Source organism: Malania oleifera, chromosome 12 (genome assembly GCF_029873635.1).
Source record: "Malania oleifera isolate guangnan ecotype guangnan chromosome 12, ASM2987363v1, whole genome shotgun sequence".
In the NCBI taxonomy this organism is placed as follows: domain Eukaryota; kingdom Viridiplantae; phylum Streptophyta; class Magnoliopsida; order Santalales; family Ximeniaceae; genus Malania; species Malania oleifera.
This window is the reverse complement of record NC_080428.1, coordinates 75,475,390-75,491,721: the sequence shown is the minus strand read 5'-3', so window position 1 is coordinate 75,491,721 and position 16,332 is coordinate 75,475,390.

Below are 16,332 nucleotides of genomic sequence, written 5' to 3'. Positions count from 1 at the left end.
AGGCATCGAACCCCTCAAAAATCTTATACCTTTGTCAAATATAAAAAGAGACTTCTATCTTTTTTACGAACCTTAAGTTAAGTATCTGAAAAAATTTTAAATCTCAAAAATATTATTTCTTTTTAGAAATTTTTCTTTGATATTTGATTCTTGTGACACTTATACCCTTCAAAAACTTTACCTTTTTTTGTAAATATAAGACAAGGTCTCTATATTTTTAACAAATTTTAAAGGTCTCTAAAATTTTTGAAACCAAAAAGAAATATCTACGTTTTTACTAAATTATATAAAAAAAAAAATTGTATTTTTTATGCAAAATTTATGGGCTTGGAAATGGATTGCGTAGTCAAGTGCAGAGAGTAGAAAATAAGATCGGTCCAACCCACTCCAAACTTTACCACGTGTCATGTTATCAGCCGCCCAATACTAGAAAAAAACCCAATTGGTCAAATTATGATCCCATTCCTCTCAACAAACAAAAAAAGAAAAGAAAAAAATAAATAAAATTTTAAAAAATAAAATCAAGTAAAGAGAAAATAAACTTGTTTAATTTAGCCTTTAAGCTGTGTTTAGAACCTGAAGCATTAAAAAATAAAATTACAAATTCAAGAAAATTTCTTCAATTTATAGACTACAAATTCCTCCTAGATGAAACAATTTATGGCGAAACATTTGTATCAACTAATAAGTAATCTTTATTCGGATCAGAATTGCTATAATAATTTTATTATTTTTATCAATTTAAAAGAACATAATCATATTTTTAATTAAATTTTTTTATAAATTGGTATCTATTATATTATATTTCAAAATTTCAATGAAAGCATTTGACCTACAGTTGGATCCTATTTGAGTAAAGTATGAAATAATTTATGTCTATTTAATTATCAAGAAAGGTGAGAATAAAATAAATATAGTACCTTAATGAATTAAAATTTTAAGAAAGTAATAGAAATTCCCACGATGAAATTTGAGATTGGTTATTTCTTATTTATTTTATATTATGGATTTATAAAATGTTTCACATTATTATTTATTTTATAGTAGCAACAAAATTTTTTATATAAATAATTATAATTTAATCTATTAAAACTAATTTAATCTTGAGAATAAATATTTCGTAAATCAAACGTAATCTTAATTTATCTTTAGAAAAGTAATCGCCGGTCAACCACGGCAGTAAATTCATTCTCGAGCCTTATACACACCGTCCGCCACACTATGAGGGACCAAGTGATGTCAATTTCAAGTAAAGAGGCAAATGGAAAGAAAAGGCAATGGGCAGTGGCCACTCCAAATTTAGGGAAAGCTGCAGTGGCCAACTGGAGCCATTCCACTCTCTCTCTCTCTCTCTCTCTCTCTCTCTTATCTGGAGAGGATAGGAGAAGTGCATTATCAGAAATGCTCTAGTGGCTCTCAGCTTTTTACTAGATTAGCTGTTTGCTTCCTTTTCAAAAATTATAAATGAGAGAGTCCCCACTGTCAATTAATTTTCCTTCTTTACAAATATTACAAAGAAATTTGTGTCCTTCACTGACACCATACATTTAATGTATAAGCCCTTATTTTCTCACAATAAATCCTTTTTTTTTATTTAAATTATTTTTTTATAAATTTAAAAATAAAATCAAATAAAATCACTTGCCATAAATTTTCTTTCAAATTTATTTCTGACACTTCTAAAAACATAACAAGATCTCTCTTTAGGTGTCCAAGGGGAATGGATTTGAATTTAAGTTTTTTTATTTATAAAAATGTTAATAAAACATATGCTCTTCTTACCCAATGAATTCATGACTTATAAATGGATACCCATTATAACAAATGACAATAAATTTAATATATATATATATATATATTTATATTTAATATTTTTATATATTTAGCTCGAATAGAAAAATATTACAATAATTGAAACACACTGACTGATTATTTTATTATTGTTATTACTAAATCTTAGTTCCAAAAGAAAAAAAAAAATCTTAGTTCAAAAGATATTTACTTTCCTTGTAATTTGACAAAAAGACAATAACTTCTGGTGATATTTTAAAAACCTTTCCTCGTGCTTCAAGAATTTTAAAGACATTCCCTAAGGTTTGTCAAAAAGACACAAATCTCCCTTTATATTTTGTAAAAGGATAAGTTTTTTTAGGAGAGGGTTTTCAAGAAAGGTTTATAGTATTCTTGAAATCTCAAGGGAGGTCTATGACATTTCTAAAATCTTAGAGAAGGTTTTTGTCGAACTTGAGGAAAGATGAGTGTATTTTACTACTATTATTACTAAATCTTAATTTGTTTACCATTACAATGCTAGTCCTTTAAAATGGTTGATTATCCTATTTTTATTATTCTTTCATAAGCTTTAACTCAATATATAACTTAAAATTAATATGACAAACGAATCTTACAAAGAAAAATAATTCATGGACATAATTAATATGCCCTCCAAGGGTAATAATTTAAGTGGTAAATTCATGATTTTCTTGGTTAAATGATAGAGTTCAAGTTTTGGAAGTTACGACTTTTTAATTGCAAATAATATCTTGATATTTAAGTGGAAAAGAGTAAAAGAACAAACCCATTATTTTGACGGATTAATCAAGTATCAAAAGTGCCTCACACACCATCATTTTAATATATATATATATATATATATATATATATATATATATATATATATATTATTTCGTTGATTCTGGTTTGATGTTACCAAAACTGATACTAATCATTTATGTATTTTTATTTATAAATTATCATATAATACTTGATATATTCAATGCTAGCACCTAATTTTTAGTTACGTAAACCATATGCTAATTGCTAGTATAACTTCTATCGTAATATTATATGGCTTTCCTTTTATTAAAATAACAATTAATTAATCTTTAAAAAAAGCTACAAGTGAACTTATTTAATTTTGGTAGTAAAAATGGACTAAGAAGCATATAAAGAGAACAAAGTCATTCTTTAATTTTCTTGAATTTTTAAATAAAGTGAAAAGAAAGATTAGATGGGTGAATTTTTAATTGACAAACAACAAAATAAAGTTGCAGATATGTACATACAATCACTTGTTGTCACATCCAATGTTAGGTATTGTGAAACTTTCTTCATTAAATAATTACTTCTGCATTATCATATGCATGGCATTATTTCATTGTATATATGTAAGAGTGGATAGAAAGGGGATTGAGGGTTGTTGGTCCATTCTTCAAAGGGGTGCACTACCTATCCCTATCATGCCTAATTGGGTGTCTAGTTTGCATGTCACCATGCCACTCCTATAATTTCTAGGAAGATTCCAAATCAAACACCCATATATTTTATTTAAAAAATTAATATAATTTATATCATGTAGTATAAAATATTTATTAAAATTTTGGTATGAAGATGCTTCGCCAATCGAGACATGTTAACTAACATAAGAACGTTTTAAAAAATGACAAACTAGAAGAGCATATTTTCTTAATGCAACCTAAGTCTTCGTTTAATTAATAATTTAGAAGATAAGATAGTCACATATATATATCAAGGAAAGACAGATATGGTTGCGTTAGGTTAGGTCAATCGTACTGCATGAGAATTAATATAATGCATGCTTTGACTTGAAGGCAAAGTTGATCGCCTCTACTACTAAAAGATTAGGTGAGATTGGAAAAAGATCTTTCAAAAATAAAGTGATGCATTTGTTCGGTAAGAATGATATAAAAAATGAAGAAATATAAGATTAGAAGGGAAAAAAGTTTGTGTCGTCTTCTAAACTTATTTAAATTTAGAACATTACAAATCTGGAAATACGATGTAGGAAGAAGAAGAAATATGAAAGAAATGGGTAAAAAAATTCTCATTAATTTGGTGCATGCCATAATTGAACAGAAAATTGTTTGTTATTTTCCTAGTTCAACCAATCATAGTCACTTGATTGCCCACTTTTCTAAAAATATCCTTATTCTCAAGGATGAAAAGTATGAAATGATAATGAAGGAAAGTCCAATTCTTCTAAGTAGCATTGTTGGAAAAGAATTTGACTTATGGGCTAACACTTGAGATGCCTTTTTGTTATTTTGACAAATTATATGACCAAGGGATTTGATCTTAAAGCAATATTTTTAATCAAGCAATGACATTGTAAAATTAGCACTATCCTAATCTCCCACTTAATTAATCGTGTTTCCATGAGGAAACAAATCAAGAACACTACATAACTTTAGGCCCAAGAAGTTGCAAATGAGACATGTGCAGTTAGACCAATCCTCTTTAAAATTCATCAAGGACCAATCAGGTTCAGAGATAGAATTATATTTATAAGATTGTAGTTTTAAAAATTTGAAGTTCACACTCTTAACACCAAATAAGTTCTAAAAATTAAGAATAAGCTATGTGTTAAAGGGTGACAATGTAATGGGATAATTTTTTTTTGGGGGTGGAGGGGAGATTGACTTTACATGTATTCTCTATGGATTTATAATTGATATCAAATTACTTGTGTTAATGATTGTATGGTTGATCTTTTAATTAAATAAAACAAGTAGTTCTTTTCATCCTTGTGTTTCATTGTCATGGACTGTGATGTACCTGGTTGATCTATGAGTATCTTTTGTTTGAATGTCTTTTGCCTACGTGATCGGTGGTTGTTTGTAATGTTACTGAGACTTATGTGACACTCGTATCTGCAAGCTTGAACACAATCATCAGTTCTCTCCGTTGGGGAAGAGCTCTCTATGAGTGCTACTTCACCCTTAATTGAATCTTATTTGAGTGTATGTGATAGTTAGTATCAAAGCACAGTGTACAGACACATAAGTGGGAACATGAGAACTTTGAAGTTTGGAAAGACATAATGCGTTGAAGTGCTTGAAGCAAGATGACAAAAATTGAAACCTTAGAGACAAAGTTCATTGAACTCTAAGGGTTTGTAATGGAATTGTGAAAAGAGATAAGTGTACCAATAGAGCATGATTTTGCCAGAGAAAATAAGAGGAAACCTTTACAGTGTATCTAAAGTTGAGGAATTCGCTCCATGTATAAAATTCCTGGAGAAAAGGCCAATAAAGCTTGAGACCTTTCAGAGGAACATTGAATAGTTGGAAGACTTTGAGAATAGGTTGAAACACATTGAGGGCGTATTGGCCTCCCTTACATCCCAAAAGAGAGAGCCGATAGAGTTTAGGCCTCCCTACGGGAGTTAATTGAGAATTTTATTTCCTTGCAAAAAATGTCAAGGAGTTAATTAGTGTTCTAAAAGAAGATCTGAAGGAAATGGGCAAATTCCAAAACATAATGAACTAGTTTTAGAACAACTTATAGGAGATAAGTGCCAAGTTGAATGCAATGGCACAAATGTCCTAAAGACTGATAACCAATACCATTAAGGGGTCTCGAATTAAAGTATTAAAGCCTAAATATTGTGGGAGTGCTCAAGATGCAAAAGAATTAGACAATTTCATCTTTGATCTAGAACACTACTTTAAGTGCTCATGGATTGAACTAGAAAAGGAGTGAGTGAACATTGTGATAGTATACCTTTCCAACGATGCGAAGTTATGGTGGAGAACCAAATATGAAGACATTCAAAACAACCGATGTGCTATCAATACCTTGGAGGGACGAAAACAAGCTTTGAAGGCATAATTTTATCAAGAGAATGTGGAGTACATGGGGTGATGCAAGGTGTATGACTTACAACAAACAGACTTGAACGTAGGAGGTTCATGACCTTCCCTCTACCCTCACAATAGCCAAATGGTTAAAGTATTTCTTAGATAGTTCTCTGAAGAGGAAACACCCAATGTTTTTCAATAATGAACATAACTCAATAAGGAGAATAAACCTTCAACTAGGGGAACTGACTGAGCAACTAATAGTTTTTGGAGATATAGGAACAACAACTGGAGAGTCAAAAGGTGGATATACAGGGAGTGCGGAGTATCGACCACCGATTTCTTGCTTTCTCTGTATGGGAACTCATCATGTAGTAGCGTGTCCTAAATGGAAGGCCTTGCATGCCTTGAAAGCCTTTCAGGAGGGAACGAAAACCTCGAAAATAGACCTAGGAGAGACGCAGGATATGGTGGGAGCCTTAAGGTTTCTAGGAGCATTGGAATGTCAAGCAATCACCAGCAAATCTCTAGAAAATGGCCTAATGTATGTGGATCTAATATTAAATTAGAAGAATACCAAGGCCATGATTGATAGAGGTGCCACTTATAATTTTATCAGAGACACAGAAGCCCAACAATTGAAACTGCAAGTTGGCACGGATGTGGAAAAATTGATGGTGGTGAAGGATGAGCCAATAAGATAAACAAAAAAAAAAAAAAAAAGAGTTTTGCATCATGAACTAGAACTAATAACCAACCCATCGCTTCATATTATCTGGATCCAAAATCCAAAAAATCAGTTAGGATATTCGTCCATAAGTCAACAAATTGGATATGTAATTATTGGAATAATTGTTGAAGAGGTTCCGTTGCTGACACATTTACTTCCATGTGGGTAATGTATTTGGGCCACTAAGGGGAGTCACCTCTAGAGTGGCTTTCCAAATGAGTCCTTAGTTAGAAACAATAGGTGACACCCTTAAATGAATTTGATATGCTTTTGGAAATGGATTTTCTCAAGATTACTCGATTGGTGCTGGTTGCCAATTGCCTAATGATGATGTAAGATACTCCTTGTGAGGTGTCTGTACCCCGTAGTGAAAAGTAAGGTGTAGTCCCAAGAGGGGGGGGTGAATTGGATTTTAAAACTTTCTTTTAATTCTTATGAGAACTTCTTCTTGATTAATTAATTTTAGGCTTGTTTGTTTAATTTGTCAATCACACAAGAATTTAGTTTTCTTTATCCAATCAACAACACAATCAAACAATTAAGCACAATATTCAAACCAAACAACCAATTAATTTCCCAAGTATAAGTTAACTGCAACACTATTAGATTAATGGAAGTATGCAAGATTCAACACTCTTTGGAATATAAACACATTCAAATTTTAAACCCTTCAACCACAATATATCAAAATATTAAATTCAACTTTCAGTTTTTGTTGGCAGCCCTGGTTATAAATTTGAATCAACCCCTGTAGTAATGGATTTGCTTCTTTAATATGATGTATAGTATGAAATCCAATCAACACAATATTCACACTCTTCTCAATATTCAGAATTCAAATAAACTCTCAGTTAATTTATCTTTGGGATGTTAATCAAATAACGTACTCCCGTATGGTTTCCGCAAGATATGGTATAACCAACGTACACCCTTTCGATTTTCGCAACCCAAATCAAAATCAGACTTCAAGTTTACTTGATTTCCAAATATACGTAGTATATATGATTTCCAATTTAAACCATCCACGCAATTTTAAATATGCTGAAAATAAAGAGTAAGGGAAAGGGAGAGTGAGACGGAGATTTTTACGAGGTTCGGCTTATATCCAGCCTACATCCTCGCCTTTGGCAAACCACCAAAGGATTCACTAAACCTATTCCTTTAACGGGTGGAACAAACCTTTACAACACTCCTTGGTTAAGGCTAGAACCCGCTTTCTCCAAACGATATCCCCTCGTCCGGTCACTCCTTAACTAGGCTAGAGCCCGCCTCTCTAAGCAATATCCTCTTGCTTAGTCAATGATTCAAATAATCCTTGGAATCATCAATCTACAAGAAATAAATCAAATAGATGCATACAAATAATTTGCTCCTCAAAGAGCTAATTAGTACAACAATTCAAAACTATATACTTCAAAGTGAATAACAATATGAAATTTTAACTTGAAAGATATCACCGATTAATTATTTCAATGATTGAAAGATTTAGAATTTGTAACACAATTCCGGTGGAAGAAGATCAACAAAAACTTAGTTGAATTCGTGCAAATTGAAAGCAAGAGAGAGCCTTGAGAATTTGAGAGCAATTGAGAGAAATTTTGAATTTTTGCCGAATTGAATTCTTGGTTACTTGATTCAATGATATTTGAGGCTTATTTATAGACTTTAAAAAGTATGTAATTTGATACCCAAGTGACTTGGAGTATTCCCCAAGTTTTCACAAAGTTTGAGCCCCAAGCAACCTCATTTAAAAAATTTGACCGTTATGAAAAATTCAAAACAGCCGCGTGACAGATGACTGTCCATTTTTGGCAGTCATCTGTCCAGTCAAACCAAATGGACATTAAGGTGACAGTCGGCTATCCAAACATGAACAAATGCCTCAAAGTGCACTAGGAGTTGACTGTCCAGTTCTTGACAGTCGTCTGTCAGGCTGTAAATTTCGAGTACCCTTTAGTCATCTGATCATAACTTTTTATGTGTAACTCTAGATTTGAAGTTATTAGTTTCAAATGAAAGATAAGAGAAAATCCTAAAAATTTCATGTTGAACACATTTTAAAATAAAGATTGTTTGATGGAGAAAAATGTATATCAATGCAAATGTAGAAAAATTGACAGCATTTGAGAAATCCTCTTTTTGGTGCTTTTCATTCCAAAAATGATTCTAACCTTTTTGAAACAATTTTTGACCTTATAAAAGTATTTTCTAAGTATTTTAAAAGGTATCTAGGTCCAATAAATTAACCTGAGAGTTTCATGCATCCATATTGAAATTCTTTGAAGTACTTACATGACATTTCCTATAGATTCTTTCAAATTTTCAAATCTTGAATTCTTTGAGATCTTTATGCTTGTTTCATTTTTCTTTGAGCTTTCCATATTTATCACTTGGGCTTTCATTATTGAAGCTTTTTCTTTAATATCAATACTCTCATGATCTTCAACTTTAATCCATGCCTCAAGCTTTGATATAATCATCCTTCTTTGAAGTACAAGCTTTCATGAATTCTTCAACCTTGCATTCATCATTGAGTCCTGAAAATACATCACTTAACCAAAGCATGTTAATTTAGACTTGTTTGTTAGTATCAAAACAAGATGTTAAGCCTTGTAAGGCTAACATGTAGCACCATAAAAGAAAATAAATTGATTTCATCCCTCTAATTCAGGAAATGATTGAAGAGGATAGAACCTTCTTTCGTATGGTTACCTATAGATTCAAGGGATAAAGAAACATATGCATATCCGACTGAGATCAAGGAAGTACTAAAATAATTTAAAGAAGTGATCCTAAAACAAATTCCCGATGTTTTACCACCTCGACGACAAATAAACCATGAAATAAAACTTCTCCTTGGAGTTAAACCTCCATCTCACGCCCCATGTCGAATGCCACCGCTCGAATTAGCTAAACCCAGTAAACATTTGAATGAGCTACTAAAATCAAGATTCATTTGACCATCAAAAGCACCTTTTGGGGCCCCGATGTTATTTCATAAGAAATTGGATGGGAGTCTTTCGTTGTGTGTAGATTATCGGGCCCTTAACAAGGTGACTGTCCATAATAAATATCCCACTCCCTTATTTGCGGATCTTTTTGACCAGCTAAATACATCTAAATACTTCACTAAGTTGGAATTGAGGTCTATATACCATCAAGTGCGCATTGTGGAGGGGAATGAACCAAAGATCACTTGTGTTACTTGATATGGAACATTTGAATTCCTTGTTATGCCTTTTCAGACTAACAAATACACCTGCTACTTTTTGTACTTCAATTAATCAGGTTTTTCGGGACTACCTTAACAAATTTGTAGTTATGTACCTCCGTGACATCGTGGTGTTTAGCTCATCTCTATCTTAACACAAAGAACATCTATGATGTGTCTTTCAAAAGCTTAAGGAAAATCAGTTATACCTAAAAGGGGAGAAATGTGCTTTTGCCCAGAGAAGTATCAATTTCTTAGGGCATATTATTGAAGAAGGGTAGATTCGAATGGATCTAGCTAAAGTACAAGCCATTATAACTAGAAGCCACCTACATCCATTAGTGAGCTACGATCCTTCTTGGGACTTGCCAGCTACTATAGGAAGTTCATAGAGGGGAACTCTATAAGAGTCGTACAATTGACAGACTTGTTGAAAAAGGGGGTCAAGTATGGGTGGTCAAAAGATTGTCAACAGGCATTTGATGAATTAAAGAAGAAAACTGCAGGGAATCCAGTGCTAAACCTTCCTGACATGATGAAGCCATTTGAAGTATAGGAAGATGCATCTGACCTAACACTAAAGGGAGTCCTTTTTCAAAAAGGGCGTCTAATTGCTTTTGAAAATCAAGAACTGATAGGTGTCGAACAGAACTATACAGCTCAAGAGAAAGAACTTCTACCTATGTTACATTGTCTTTGGGTTTAGAGGCACTACCTTTTGGGGTCCTGATTTATGGTAATGACAGATAACATGGTTGTCACACACTTCTTGTCACAACCAAGACTAACTTCAAAACAAGCCTATTGGCAAAAGAAACTAGTTGAATTCAGTTTCAACTTTGAATACAACCTAGGGAAGACAAATTAGGTAGCTGATGCTTTGAGTAGGAAGACAAAATTTGCAACATTCAAGTTCATAAGTCTTCTATCAACTAGTAAGGATACTTTATCCATGAAGGAACTTATCAGGAAATATTTGAGAACAAACTAGAAGGCCCAAGCATTGATAAAACTGGTAGAAGAAGGGAAGACGCGACAATTCTTGATGTAAGATGGTCTTTCGATGAAAAAAGGAAGGTGATTGTATATGACCAAAGTCGGGAACTTGCGGAAAACATTGTTAAAATAATGCTATGACACCTTGTGGGTAGGACATCTAGGATGGCGATGAACTCAGACATTAATAACACAAGGGTACTATTGGCCACATATGGAAAATGATGTAATAAGGTATATCAAAAACATATTTGATTTATCAGCAAGATAAGGTGGAGAGAAAGATGACCCTAAGATTTCTGGAGCCTACTAACAAGACAATGGGAAAATGTCTGTCTAGATTTCGTTTCCTCTTTACCAAAAGTGGAGTACCATGACAAAATCTTGGTGGTAATTGATCAATTTTCAAAGTATGACACTTTCATTCCTATTTCAAAGTCATGTTCAGCAGAAAAGACAACCTAGTTATTCTTCAAACATGTGGTGAAGTATTGGGGAGTCCCATAGAACCTATTAGTGATAGAGAAGTCAGATTCACTGGTGGATTTTGGGGAGAACACTTTTTCTTAATGAGATCAAGTTTTAATCTTTCCACAAGTTACCACCAACAAACAGATGGGCAAACAGAACGCTTTAATGGGATGTTAAGAGAATACTTATGACACTTTGTGAATTCCAATAAGAATATTTGGGTTTCGCTATTGGATACAACTTAATTTTTCTTTAATTCCATGAAATATTCTACAATTCATAAAAGTCCTTTTGAGATTGTGACATGTCAACAACCAACTCTCATGCAACTCTTGACGGTCCATATGGTGGTATTTGCTGAAAATCATACCAATTCACAAAGAATTGGTTACAGAATATAGAAGTCACTCAAGCTTAGTTGGAAAAAGCTTCAAAATGCATAAATAAATGGGCGAACAAAGGGTGACGACTACAACAATTTGAAGTTGAAGACCCGGTGCTTGTAAAAGTGCCACCTGAAACATTTTGATTTCTTTGTGGCAAGGACAAAAGACTTTTACGAAGATAAGAAGGCTTAATCAATGTGATGGAAAAAGTTGGACATGCATCTTATTGACTTAAGCAACCATAGTGGATGAAGATGTAATATGAAATTATATTGAATTTTATTCAAATCCACTCAAATTCAAATCTAAGGTCCAAGATCCATAATACTAATGTTGTAAATAATGATCGGATATTGGATGCACAGTGGAATAAGAACGCAACAAGCAAATCAAACACAACCAATAAATAAGAAATAACAAACACAATAACAAAATTTACGTGGTTCAGCGAAGCCTACATCCACGGAAGTAATGACACAAGAATTTCACTAAGGAAATATCAAAGTACAAAATATACTTCACAATGATCTCACTCTCACCTGTCAATACATGCCCAGAATGACATATATAATAGTCCCTCGGAGGTTTTCCTCCAATTACCCAACCATCCCAACATTCAAATTCAAAATTCAAAAACTTGCTTGCAGCCCAAAAACACTCATTGACAAGAATAGAGAATTCGTCGATGAGACAAAGAAGGACACTCGTCGACTAGTCTGGCCACTCGTCGACGATCCTTTAAATCTGCTCTTGGTATCTCGGAAACTCTGAGTTTTCCTTGCTCTCAAGATCTACCTGTCGACGAGCATAGGGCACTCGTCGACGAGTCCCTGCTGTGCAGCCCCCTTCCTTCCTTTGTTTATAAAACTCCAAGTATAAAAGCCACACCATAAAAAACAATTTCTACCTTGGAGATTATACGCCCCTTAGGTGAATTCCGAAAAATATATTTAACTGCTTCACCTTGAATTTGAAAACACTTGGTTGGGTTTGTCTCACTTCTATCAATTGGAGACATGGAGTAAGTCAAGCAATTCTTGAACTTTTCATAAGTAACCAATTTCGTCAACATATCCGCTGCATTTTCAGAAGTGAGAACCTTCTCCAATACAAGTTGTCCTAAAGTAATCAACTCTCAAACCATGTGGAACCTCACATCAATATGTTTAGTTTTAGCATGGTATACTTGATTCTTCGCCAAGTAAATGACACTATGATTATCACAATGCAGCACCACTCCATCTTACTGTAACCCCAGCTCTTTGACCAAACAAGTAAGTTATAAGGCTTTCTTTGCAGTTTCGGCAACTGCCATATATTCCACCTCAACTGTGGATAGCGCTACCAGATATTGAACCATGGATCTCTAACATATAGATCCTCATACAAGGGTAAAAACATAACCTATTGTAGACCTTCTGTCATCCATATCTCTTGCATAGTTAGCATCAACATACCTCATAACTGAATGACAACCCTGTTGCTTGCCGAACATGGTGTTATATCCCGATGTACCCCGTAAATATCTGAATATCCATTTGATGGCTTCCCAATGCTATCTTCCTGGATTAGAGAGAAACTTACTTACCACGCTCACTGCATGTGTCAAATCTGGCCTCATACACACCATGACATACATTAAACTTCCCACAGCACTAACATAGGGAACCTTTGACATCCTCAAAATTTTCACCATTTTTTTTATAATAAATTACTCCAATACCTACATGTAATGGGCACCCCTATGCAGTGGAAAAACATAAATCACATAACCACACATACATGTATATACAATACCAGAATTCAGTATTTTCAATCATAGCTACATAATACATCTCTCTCTCCAGGGTCAACTACTCAAAAATTACAAAACCCTACACAAAACTTACCCTATAACTAGGGTGACCAAGTGATCTCTATCCGCGAGCTTGATCTGCTCGCCTAACTGGCTCACCTGAAAAATGGTAAAGTAATGGGGTAAGTCGACGCGCAACAAGTGGAAATATGCTATTACTAGTGTGGGGCGATCGAGTCATAAAATAATAATAATAGTATTTAAAAACTACCTAATCTGGTAATTTTGTACAACACATGTATAATATCTTAAAACATTTGTATCGTCTGAACTTTCTATCATTCATAGTGCTACATCATACTATATACAATAGAAGCTATAAAACTGTATACATATGCATAACTATGTTCTTTCCTTGGGACTCTGTATGTCATCATTTGACCCCTCATGACAGGGTTGTGCGGCCCGTAGGCGGAACTTAACCTGGTCGGCCCTCCAGGTAAGTCATCATACTCTACACTACCTCAGTCCGGCCAAATTGCATCCACTCCTAAGCACGGGACTGGCTGCTACCTTGTCAAACCGCCCCCCTCTACCCAGTGTACTGGGGAGCTGCATCCTCTCCGAGTTCCGTTAGACGGTACCCACACACTATCAGAGATATGTGGTTGCACTCTATCTGTATATAGCAACGGTACCGTGCTCTGTAAATTGTATCTGTCTATAATGTCTCCACAAGGATCTGATACTATATAAGTACATATATACCTTCATTATGTTTCCAAAATAACCATAATGCTATAATTCTGTACTGTAAATACTGTAAAATCGAAGTAACTGTAGCATCTTGATGCTATAACTGTATAATCTGTCTTTATAAACTGTGTGTTATGGTATTCAGGAAAACATAACATTCTGTAAAAAATATGATATACTGAACAGAATAAAATCTATATAAATCTTTCTGTTAATCATCTTTGAATAACTATATATATATGCTATATAACATGATATGTTGAAGTACTGTATAAATTTTACATCAGGTAAATATCTACTTAGGCCACACAACATTTAAACATTCGTTCTGTAAAAATTACAAAACAACTGGTATATATGTATCTATCAAAACTCTGTTAATATTCTTAAAACCCTAGCATAACATATTTCCCTTACTTGATTTCTCCTGAAATCCCCTTTCTGTAACGGGTCCTACACCCCTAGGGTTCTCCACTCAACACCTTGAAAACCACATTTTCCAGAACAAAATATCAATATTTCTTGGCCTACATCATTTCCTGCAACTGTTAGAAGGCCAAAAAGTGAATAAAAGACCTTACCTTGGATTTGGGATAAATTCCAACTTTGTTTCACCAATGATCCGCTCCGGCAGACTTGCAGAAACCTTTACCAGGAGCGTCGGGGCCGAAATCGAAGAGAGATGAGGGAGGAGCCGTAGGGGTAAAGAGAGAGAGAGAGAAAGAGAGAGCAGTGCTGATCTCCTGTGATTAAAATGAATTTAGGGCTATTTATACTGTGGGATTCATTGACGAGTCACGTCATTTCGTTGACGAGTCTTTAAGTAATTTCGTCGACGAATCTTACCCTTCGTCGATGAAATTCAGAGTAGCCCAAATTCTTCTCTTGGTATTTTCTTGTCGACGAGTCGTAGCTTTGTCGACGAGGTCCCTTTATGCACTCGTCGACAAACTCCCTGTGTTCGTCGATGAGGCCTTGTGGAAAATATTTCGGGTTATTCCATCCAAAATGTAATGTCGTCAACGAAGTCGGCTGCCTCCTTCTGATACTGTTTCCATTTCTTTCCCTCGTTATTGTTTAAATACTATTATTCTTCGGGTCACTACATGGGCAATCTGCAGTAGACAACTTAAAATGACTCGTTATAGGTGTACACACTGATTTTGCATCAGCCATGCTAAGCCTTTCCAACACCTTATGTACATAACCGCCCTGAGATAGTCATAGCCTCCCTGTAGTTCTGTCCTGGCGAATCTCCATCCCAAGTACTTTCTTGGCCGAACCAAGATATTTCATGTCAAATTCCTTATGCAACAGTTCCTTTAACTGATTCACCTCAGTTAAATCTTTTTCAACTATCAACATGTCATCGACGTACAATAACAAGAAAATAAGAGAACCATCCTCAAGCTTGTTCACATATACGCAACAGTCATACTCACACATTTTGTAGTCAATCTTGATCATGTAGGAATCGAATCTTTTATATCATTTGTTCTAAATGAAGATCATAATGGGCTACTAACCCCAACACAATCCTAATAGAAGTATGTTGGACCACAGGTGAAAAAATTTCATCATAATCTATCCCCTTCTTCTGTGAGTACCCTTTTTTCACCAACCGTGCTTTGAATTTCTCTCATTCCTTTTCTGAAATTGCTTTCTTCTCCCTATATACCCATTTGCAACCTATCGATCTCTTCCCATCTGGAAGCTCCACCAATTCCTAAGTTTGGTTCTTATGTAGTGACTCCATATCGTCAATTATTACTCCCATCCACCTACCTTTTTCCTAGCCATGCACTACCTTTTGAAATGTAGTTGGATCGTTGCAATTGGTAAGAAAAACATAAGACACTAACTTTTCAAACCCATACCTTGATGAAGGCCTGATAGTGCGTCTAGATCTATGTATAGGAAGATCATCAACTTGCTGGTTTCCCGAGCTTGAGCTCCCTACAACCAAAGGACCATGATCATTGTCGTTACCCTGAGCTTCCAACTCCACCGGCACAACATGTTCATCTTTGCCCCAGTTTTCTAGCTCCTGTTTTTGTTCATCACAATATTGAGTACGCTTCAACATAGCCTTCTCATCAAAGGTTACATCTCTACTAATCACCACCTTGTTTGCCACCGGGTCCCACATCTTGTTCCTCTTCACACCCTTTTGATATCCCAAAAAGATGCTACGATGAGACTTCAGGTCAAGCTTAGACCTCTCCTCACTAGACACTTGAACATAAGCTGGACACTGAATATTTTCAATCTAGAGTAGTCTACTGCATTTTTCGTTTATACCTCTTATGTCACTCTATCCTCTAGTGACGCCCCTGATGATCGGTTTATTAGAAAACAAGTCATACTAACTGCCTTAACTCAGAAGT